The 10666-nt window shown below is 38.6% G+C and overlaps 2 long non-coding RNA genes across 2 annotated transcripts; both read right to left on the minus strand.

Annotated features, from left to right (window-relative positions):
- Positions 1-3958: 3958 nt before the first annotated feature.
- On the minus strand, positions 3959-4557 carry LOC134799779 (uncharacterized). Its single transcript, XR_010145460.1, has 2 exons — positions 4528-4557; positions 3959-4062 (listed from the first exon to the last, which is right to left on the minus strand). It is a non-coding gene; the product is annotated as an uncharacterized LOC134799779 (long non-coding RNA).
- A 113-nt stretch (positions 4558-4670) lies between these two features.
- LOC134799977 (uncharacterized) lies at positions 4671-9364 on the minus strand. Its single transcript, XR_010145495.1, has 3 exons — positions 9254-9364; positions 5936-6277; positions 4671-5810 (listed from the first exon to the last, which is right to left on the minus strand). It is a non-coding gene; the product is annotated as an uncharacterized LOC134799977 (long non-coding RNA).
- Positions 9365-10666: the final 1302 nt, after the last annotated feature.

The raw sequence follows: 10666 nt of genomic DNA on the forward strand, positions 1-10666 counted from the left end.
TATAGGGTACCTACTTAATCTGTTGTGCATTGAGAAGTAATTTAAGCAAATCGGTATAATGATATTATTCTTACTGAGCAACGGCCGTCGGCTACGCAACGGTAGCGCGCAGAAGCAAAATATGTAGACGATTTGGTTACATTTTATTAAACAAAGAAAAAGTGCGTACGTCGATTGTTTTTCATATTCTTGATTAATTAGCCGTCTGAATGCCGATAGTTGATAACGAAACACGTGTATCACATGCATAGATATGAAATAAGTCCTGAACAATCATGCCTGCTGGAGTGTATACCTACCTGTTACGTTTTAGACGAATTAAGAGTAGATTAGATTTGGATTTACGTATCGCATGCTAATTATTCTGATAGGCAACTATAAATTACCATTTATCGGTTATCAGTTAAGAGTTAAGGTGCCTAAATTAGTAGAGGCCATTATTCTTGTAGTCTATCCAAAGAGAATTAAATCACTACGTTAGTCTGTCGATTTGTAGCTGGCCCGCCCCTAATCCTTTGTCTATTGTTAAGTAAAACCGCACGTGCCTCTACCTGTAAAAAAAGGGTCGTGTAAATTTGTAATTCTCTACAGTTACCGAGTGCTGGCGAGTATAACCAGTCTAAAATTTGTCATCCAGGTGCGTATAAAAGGCGCATTATCGGAGAATAATTAAAACCCTTTTTTGCAGGTAAGCAGCACGTGCGGTTTTACTTAACAATAGACAAAGGATTAGCAGTTCGGGGCAAGCTACAAATCGACAGACTATAACAACGAGGTTATATGTTCATTTAAAGAAAAATCCAACATAAACGCTTCATGTCAAGAGACCTCAGACAATTGAAGACATTTTCATTTAATTATATTGTACCTCGGGGAGCACAAAACTGACTATGATAAATTGTCAAACGCTGCGGTGAAATCAAATGCACGTTTTGGGAACCGATTTAGACTAGATGTGATACTCGTATACCTACTGAAAGGGGAATATGTACCATGTTTATACCTTACTAGCGACCCGCCCCGGCTTCGCACAGGTTACACAAAACTAACAAAATTATGCACCTAAACCTTTCTCAAGAATCACTCTATTGATAGGTGAAAACCGCATGAAAATCTGTTCAGTGGTTTTCGAGTATATCGCGAACATACATACACACAACCAGATAGACGGGACGGAGGAACTTAAAATGTAAATGCACTTTTACTCGATATTTGCTCATCCTATATCATTATAAGTAATCAATATTTTGCGTTAACAGGAGTTGTTAAATAAAACGAAGTTGTTATTATGTTTAAATATCTAAACATTTATTTAATATGTAACAACTAATCCTAAGACATAAAAACATTGATCTAAAATATTCAATACATATTGTACCTAGAGATCCAATAAGTGTAGTTAATTCCGAATAGCAAATAAATGTATATAGAGAAATAATGATAAATTAAAATATATGACAGACAAAGAAATTCTAGGACAAATAAAATAGTGCAAAATACATATCTCAATTTAGTAGATCGCGCTGTACGGCCCTGTACATAATGGGGTAGCTCAATCAAGCACTAACGTACCTAATTATGCAGTTAGCACAAAGTGTATGTCGCCGACTAGATGGAGCGATGACCTTCGCAAGGCGGCTGGCAAGAGCTGGATCAGAGTTGCCTCAAATCGTGCTCAATGGCGTGCAATAGGAGAGGCCTATGTCCACTTGTCCAGCAGTGGACGAGAGTAGGCTGATGATGATGTATGTCGCCGTACAGTTACGCCTATTAGAGCTATCAAAATTGTAACTACAATATTTCGCACTATTTTACTCCTTTATTATGGTATTTTTGTAGTTCGTTTCTCGTTTCAGGCCTTAAGGGGCCCACTGATTAACAGTCCGCCGGACGGTATCGGCCTGTCAGTTAGAACAAAATTTTGACAGTTCCGAACAACTGACAGGCCGATACCGTCCGGCGGACTGTTAGTGAGTGGGCCCCTTTAATCTCTCGTCTGTGTATGATCCTGGCCGATTTTTTGTCTATGTTTTTTTGTGATTTTTTTTTTGTTTGTGTTTTTATTACTTGTACCCGAAGACAATATTATTTTATTGGAGTTTCTTTCAGATTTTTTTTCTGCATAACCGAAGTTTGAACTCACGTTTATTAACCACCACACACAAAAGAAAGGTTAATCATTTTGTACGGGTTTATATTCTATTGCTGTCTATAAACTTTGCATACCCTGGCGCATGGTATCTGAACATCTCATTGTTTAATTTAGTCTTCATTTAGTCAAATTCGTTCCAGAAAAACAATTCAGTAGGTACAGTAACATAACATCCACATTTAACGAATACATTGGTATGTTCTCTTTGAGTAAAGATGACAAATTTAAAGCGAGATATACAATGTTTTTAGAAATCAATACGTTAACAATATAAACTCAAAACAAATCTCAAAGAAATATGGAAAAATCCATTGGTTCTATTGTGTTATTGTTAAGAATCCAGAGGGCATTAATACTGACTTAGTAATTAATAAAAGCATTAAACATACATATCAAAAGCTATTATTATATTTCATGATTTGGTCCAAGTGCTTGAATATTACATTATTCATAGGTATTATATTTCTTATACTATATTTTTGACTTTAGGTACGGGTAGTTATGCTCACATTATGTAACTCTTTCACTGCGCGCGTTTTAAATAAAACCGTATTTAATCCGGTAAGTTGAAAAGTCTTCGCATTGGTTTTCTGCAAAGACCCATTGATGATGATGATGTGCAAAGTCAAAGATAACTTCGTGGTTGGAAATTGACAGCTAATGTAAATGGCACTGCACGACTCTAGTCTGACAAAAAAGAGTAGAAATTAAAAACTGGCAAAGCTGTAAGTGTCGTCGTTTTCTTATATAGATTGATTTGAAAGGGACGACACTACAGTATTGCCACTTTTTAATTTCTACTCTTTTTTGTCAGAGTATATGTAGGTATTATTCAGTCACTCTGGTTGCCAGAAGTTGACGTTTGACAATTCAGTTGCCAAACTCGAGCGCACTATTTTATCTTAAAATGTGGATCAGAAGGCCTACCGTGAACACCGAAGTTCGCAAAATGCGGGCATCTGTCTCTTATACTCCAATTAAGGTATAATGAGAGTGACAAAGAAAGATGCCCGCAATTTGCGAACTTCAGTGTTCGCGGTTATAGCCCTGATGCAATAAAACTTTGGTTTTCTGCGAGATTGCGTCTTGCGCAGGAAAAGAGTTATTCGATAGCGCGCTTTTTTATAGATAAATGCATTCCATTAAATCGTTGCTTTTAATTTATTTTTGACGCTAATTAGAATGCTACAAATATGAATCGTTAATCGATCGATAATAATGGAAATAATGCTCGAATATTACACAAAAGCGTCTACTGTGAACAAGAAGGCACTTGAAATCTTAATTAGTATATAATAAAATTCATTAACATTTATTATTTAAGTTGAATCCTAATTAACTAACATTAGTTCAAATAAAAAATATTTCGATAAATAAATCGCAGGTTAGTATCACTTGAATTTAATGTAAAGAGCGAGATACATACAAAATAATACAAAAGGAATTTATTATTTTATGATATATACTTATATTGCATTAATATAGATCTTGTCAGTAGATAAAGGCGCGAAATTCAAATTTTCTATGAGACGAATCTCCCTTCGCGCCTACATTTTTCAAATTTGCCACCTTTTTTCTACTGACAAAGATCTGCTTGACCAACTACATGTCTTTTATATTTACATACCGCAGAAAATTGTATGTCTGCAAACTCAAATGCAACCATATTTAACTGAGACTGGGCATTGGGATGCCCTTTAGCACAAAACTTGTTAATTTACTGACCGCCTACCGCGAAGAACGAAAATCGAAGTTTCGTTATATGCCTCTCTATCGCTCTTGCATATTCGAGAGATAAAGAGGCAGATAACGAAATTTCAAGTTTCGGTTTTCACGGTAGGGCCTCTGATTCGCATGTAAAGACCTATCACTTAACTCAAGAGATTGGCAAAGTAGTTGCTCGGTGGTTTCTAGCAGAAGCTTAGTTTTAGCAAAGATACATTAATTGAGTAAGATGCGTAAAATCTAAAACAATTTCGTGCGTCGAATTTGACAGGTAAACGAGATGGCGCTGTACAGCTGTATAACTCTGACTGTCAAAAGTTGACGTTTGACAAATCAGTGACCGCAAAACATATGGCGCAGTACAGCGCTATCTGTTTTGGATGTCAAAATAAGGGGCACGTTTTTTTCTTAGACTTTACCTCTCTATTACAAACAATTCTCTTTGGTTTTAGGTTTTACTCTAGTTAAAGTTTTTTCTTGCTAAGTGATTAATAATTACAATTAGTGATTGAACAAATGATTAATGAGGACAAAAATCATATGCACGAAGTCAAACCTTCTACTAGTTCATACTATAGTTAACTATAATAACTTCTACCAACCACCTCAGTTAAGTGGTAGGTCTATACCATTTTTATTTTGACTGTAACAATCAATTCATTATTTAGAGAATACATTATCCCCTTACTGCATATAATAAAAAATATTTGTTGAAATTTGAACTTTAATAGCTGTCAATAGAGTTAAATATTTATCCGCCATATATGGCTTCATATGCGGTAAGGGGTTATGATCAATTTATATACGAAGCCGATATTTTTTGTCTCTACTTTACAATTTTAACAAAAATCTAACACATCTACGTGTAAGTAATTTATTTAAGTATCATGTGCAATAATTCTGAAATATTTCATATTAAAATTAAACAATACTTAAACACAACAAATAATTGTTAATTTACCATTTCTACATAAAATGTAGAAATATGTAAAATATAGATTTTAAATAGGTACCTGGTACCTACATCCTGCACAAAAGTTGATTAGATAAGCAATAATCAACATTAAGACCCACTTGCACCATTCCACTAATCCGGGGTTAACCGGTTAAACCTGGAGTTACCATGGTTACCAGTACAATTTAACACTGGGTTAACGGTTTAACCGCTTAATCCCGGGTTAGTGGGATGGTGCAAGTGGGCCTAATAAGGAACTTGATGTTACGATCGAGTACTTCTCAAATCGAGAATATGAAAATGTGCAAACTTTCGTTTTTCGTTAACTCATTTATACAGTTAGTATTAGTAGTTGTAGTTTAAAATGTTTGCAATCAAACATGCAGCCCGCCTGATGGTAAACTATTATCGTAGCCTATGGACGCCCTTCAAGGGGTGACACACAATCACACATGTACACCCTTGCTAATAAAAGAATACATTTCATTCTATTTTAATTCACAATGACATTTCATTGTTTTCATTTTCAGAGACTGCAAGTAAAATGCAAATCGGATTCATACGTGGTCTCTAAAAAAATATAACTAGGTATTTTGTTTCTTTATTACAACGTTTAATACAAAACCATTTTAAGAATTTCATCAAAATAAACCGTGGACGTGCGACTTTTTAGTATATAAAGTTAATGAAAAAAACTTCTACTTGACAATATTTTTTTTTAAGTTTCAAGGACCAGAGAGCGAAAGGTAACAAGAGTACTTTGCCATTAAATGTAAAAAATAGTAGCAACTTTCAAACATTCATACACGAGTTTGGGGCAATCTAGCGAGTCTATTTTACGCAACTTTTTAATTTACTCTTTGGTAGTACAGTTAAGTAGTTTTAGAAAAGGCATCGTTGCGTTGATTGGTGTTACGTTGTTTTGCACTCTAAAGTGGACTAGGCAACCATATCAGTAGCAAAATTCTAAAAAACAGACTAATTATACTCTGTCAAGCCATTTCCGTCAGTAGAAAAGAGAGGCAAATTTTAAAAATTGCAGACGCGGTAGGTTATCGCCCCATTTTGATTTCGCGCCATTTTTACTAACAAACTTGTTTGACCGTCTATATTTATTAGGGTTCCGTATTCAACCAGGAATTTGCCTTAAAACTTTGTCTTTTGTGACGGACGGGCAACTACGGAACCCCACAGGCCGGTTTTTATTAATTAGCACTGTCATCCAAAAAAAATAAGGATATTTTAATGTCTACACTTTTTTTGTTACTGATATCGTCCACCGGCCTGACAATTTCTATTAGACCTAGGCCTATGATGATGATAAAGATATTATTCGTCCCATTCTGGCACCACTTGGTAGATAGAGACGGATTGATTCTAGCGTTACCTGTGACACCGTTTAGGAGTATGGCGTTCGCGGGTTCACGTTGATCATCTCGGTGGTGCTGAAAATAAAAACATCGTTACATATATGAAGCTTATGCAATAATCAAACCATAGAAGGCGAGGTATCAATGTACGACGCGCGAACTTAATTTCATAAGGCATTCTCTACCAGTCGAATGTCATTAGTGTCATTGCCTAGATGTGCAATTTAATGTCAATTATGATGACAACAATCATCTTCGTAGTGTTTATTTTCTTCTGTCTTCTTAGGGTACCAATACCAACTATACTAAGGGTCATTTGCATCATTCACTAACCCGGGGTTAACCGGTTAAACCGGTTAGTACAATATGACACTGGGTTAACGGTTTAACCGGTTAACGCCGAGTTAGAGGGATGGTGCAAAGTGGCGCTAAATAGTGTAGCTACGCTTCAAAATAGAGACTACAGCGACAGACTTCCTATTACCAAAAAGAATAGATAGTATAGAGGGGTCCTGTCATTGTAAATTTTGTAGTCACAGTAAATTTACTGCCATCTATCGACACACGACTAAAACTCAAAATGAAAACGTATAAAGTTATCAAAAAATTTATATATATGGATAAATGATTTTATTATTTTTATATCATTTTGATCCATGTTCATTGACTGATATCTATGTGTTAAAATTGTTAAATATGAAACGGTGTCGTCACGCCATCTAGCCGAGGATAGGCTAAAGGTGTGTGCGCCATCTATTCGAGAATGACTTTTACTTGAATTCCGAGGCACGTTTTTTCCTTAGACTTTATTCGTCTTATACGAAGTTACATATGTCTTTGCTATTACCAGAGATATATATAACTCCGTATAAGATAAATAAAGTCTAAGAAAAAAACGTGCCTCGGACGGCCAAGGAAAAGTCATTCTCGAATAGATGGCGCCATTACCTTTGGCCTATTCTCGGCTAGATGGCGTTAACGACACCGTTTGGTATTTAACAATTTTAACACATATCAGTGAAAGAACATGGGTCAGTATGGAACAATAAAAAATAAGAATCATTTATCCGTAAACATATTTTGATTATTTTATACATTTTCAATTTTATTTTAAATTTTAATCGTGTGTCGATAGATGGCAGTAAATGTACCGTGACTACAAAATTGACAATGACAGGACCCCTCTATACTATCTATTCTCTTTGCTATTACCAAATATTTATTGATTGTACCATCACCCACACTGTTAACTATCCATCGGTGGACCTTATGCTTTTTGTAATAAGGTCCACCGATACAGTTAGGAGTGTTGCTGTTTGTACTAAATGAGTTAAGTATGACAACTTCGTGCTTCGAATTTGACAACTACACGAGATGGCGCTGTAAAGCTCAGTACATTATACCAAAGATATATGTAACTCCGTATAAGATAGGTAAAGTCTAAGGAAAAAACGTGCCTCAGAAATCATGGAAAAGTCATTCTCGAATAGATGGCGCCACACCTTTGGCCTATACTCGGCTAGATGGCGTTGACGACACCGTTTGATATTTAACAATTTTAACACATATCAGTGAAAGAACACGGGTCAAAGTCATATAAAAATAATAAATAAATATAAGAAAATCATTTATCCATATTTATATACATTTTTGATATTTTTATACATTTTAGTTTTAATGGGATGTCGATAGATGGCAGTAAATTTACTGTGACTATAATATTTACTATGACAGTAACCCTCTATACTATCTATTCTCTTTGATTATACGGTAACTCCGGTGATCAAAAATGTACGTTTGACAATAAAGTGACCATATAATATACAGCACAGTACAGCGCCATCTGTTTCCGCTATCAAACAACAGAAGCAGTGTATAATCATTATCCATCGCATTTTCACGGAAACTTACGAACGTGTCTTGCTATTTCAATCAGTCTCGATACAAAAAATACTGAGGTTGACTGAAGTAGTGACAAATACGAACGTTTCCGTGAAAATATGACGGAAAACAATTATGCGCTACATCTGCAGGTGGCACGGTTTTTCTTAGGCGTTACCTCTTTATTACAATCACTTTTTTCTTTTACTATGGCTCCATAGGCGTACCCACGGTGGGGCAAGGTGGGGCAGTTGCCCCACCCTGGTCTGTGGTCTGACGAGAAGCTAAAAATTTTTATGAACAAGGCACGTAACCCTACTTCTGCCCCACCCTTTAAAAAGTTTAAAAAATGCTGGGTACGCCCATGTATGGCTAGTTGTGTGTATAAAACTTACACTGCCGGTTGGCTGTCGGTGACTTCAAGGAGCAAGGAATCGGGAGGAGGACCTATGATGCTGGAGTAGGAAAGGTTATAAGCAGAATTACACAGGGTTAGAATGTTAAGGGGTTAGAAGGTATAAGGGATAAGTGGATTATATAATACTGATGTGCGATATTGCATCACAAGAAAAAAAAATAGTTTTAAAACCGAAATTTCAATATAAGTTTATTTTGTAGTATAAACTGGAAATATCTGATTCTGGGAGACCGTGCTTTGCTCGGAAAACATAAAAACTTTTGAGTTTAATACGCGTTCCCAGAGATAAGACCTGGGTAGATCGATTTTTCGCCCCCTAAAACCCCCATATAGCAAATTTCATCGAAATCGTTAGAGCCGTTTCCGAGATCCCCGAAATATATACAAGAATTGCTCGTTTAAAGGTATAAGATTTTGATTAAATCTAGGGAGCTACAGGATTTCAAAAGGTTAACGGTTTTTAGTCCACATCATGACAAATTAACGGCCTCCTAGCCTAGTCGCTACATGCTTCATACTATTCTTTCTTTCATTCTTCATCTCTTACGCTTTACGTGGGTGGAACTCCCACCTATCTACTTGTTTCTATACTTACGCTAGACCGGGTCGAGCCCGGGCCGGGGCGTCCAACATGTCATTTTCTATCGGTGATCACGAGGTGCTTTCCATAGAAACCGAAGCGCCGGAAGCTCCGGCCGGTGTAGCGTGAGTCATCCTGTATATTTATACTTTATTATGTGTTCAGTTGTTACCTCTTGGAGCACCGCACGTGTATGACGAGCAGCACGATCCCCAGCAGCAGGCACAGCGTGCCCACCACGATGTAGGCCACGCCCAGGAACGGGTTCTCGCCGCCGAGCAGCATTAAACCTTAGGGGCTGTCCATAAATTACGTCATAGATTTTTGACAATTTTGGACCCCCCCCCCCTAAAATCATCCAAAAATCATGCTTCGAATGACCCCATTTCCTCCTACGTCGTGCTACCGTCATCCGATGTCCAGACCCCCCCCCCCTAATTTGAAATGACGTAATTTATGAATAGCCCCTTATCTCAAAGACGTAAGGTTCACTATTGCTCAGTAGTTACCTCTTGGAGCACCGCACGTGTATGACGAGCAGCACGATCCCCAGCAGCAGGCACAGCGTGCCCACCACGATGTAGGCCACGCCCAGGAACGGGTTCTCGCCGCCGAGCAGCATTACACCTTATCTCAGAGGCATACGGTTCACTATTGCTCAGTAGTTACCTCTTGGAGCACCGCCCGTGTATGACGAGCAGCACGATCCCCAGCAGCAGGCACAGCGTGCCCTCCACGATGTAGGCCACGCCCAGGAACGGGTTCTCACCGCCGAGCAGCATTAGCCCTTATCTCAAAGATGTAAGGTTCACTATTGCTCAGTAGTTACCTCTTGGATCACCGCCCGTGTATGACGAGCAGCACGATCCCCAGCAGCAGGCACAGCGTGCCCTCCACGATGTAGGCCACGCCCAGGAACGGGTTCTCACCGCCGAGCAGCATTAGACCTTATCTCAAAGATGTAAGGTTCACTATTGCTCAGTTGTTACCTCTTGGAGCACCGCACGTGTATGACGAGCAGCACGATCCCCAGCAGCAGGCACAGCGTGCCCACCACGATGTAGGCCACGCCCAGGAACGGGTTCTCCCCGCCGAGCAGCATTAAACCTTAGGGGCTGTCCATAAATTACGTCATCGATTTTTGACAATTTTGGACCCCCCCCCCCCTAAAATCATCCAAAAATCATGCTTCGAATGACCCCGTTTCCTCCTACGTCGTGCTACCGTCATCCGATATCCAGACCCCCCCCCCCCCCCCTAATTTGAAATGACGTAATTTATGAATAGCCCCTTATCTCAAAGACGTAAGGTTCACTATTGCTCAGTAGTTACCTCTTGGAGCACCGCACGTGTATGACGAGCAGCACGATCCCCAGCAGCAGGCACAGCGTGCCCACCACGATGTAGGCCACGCCCAGGAACGGGTTCTCGCCGCCGAGCAGCATTACACCTTATCTCAGAGGCATACGGTTCACTATTGCTCAGTAGTTACCTCTTGGAGCACCGCCCGTGTATGACGAGCAGCACGATCCCCAGCAGCAGGCACAGCGTGCCCTCCACGATGTAGGCCACGCCCAGGAACGGG

Source organism: Cydia splendana, chromosome 19 (genome assembly GCF_910591565.1).
Source record: "Cydia splendana chromosome 19, ilCydSple1.2, whole genome shotgun sequence".
NCBI lineage: Eukaryota > Metazoa > Arthropoda > Insecta > Lepidoptera > Tortricidae > Cydia > Cydia splendana.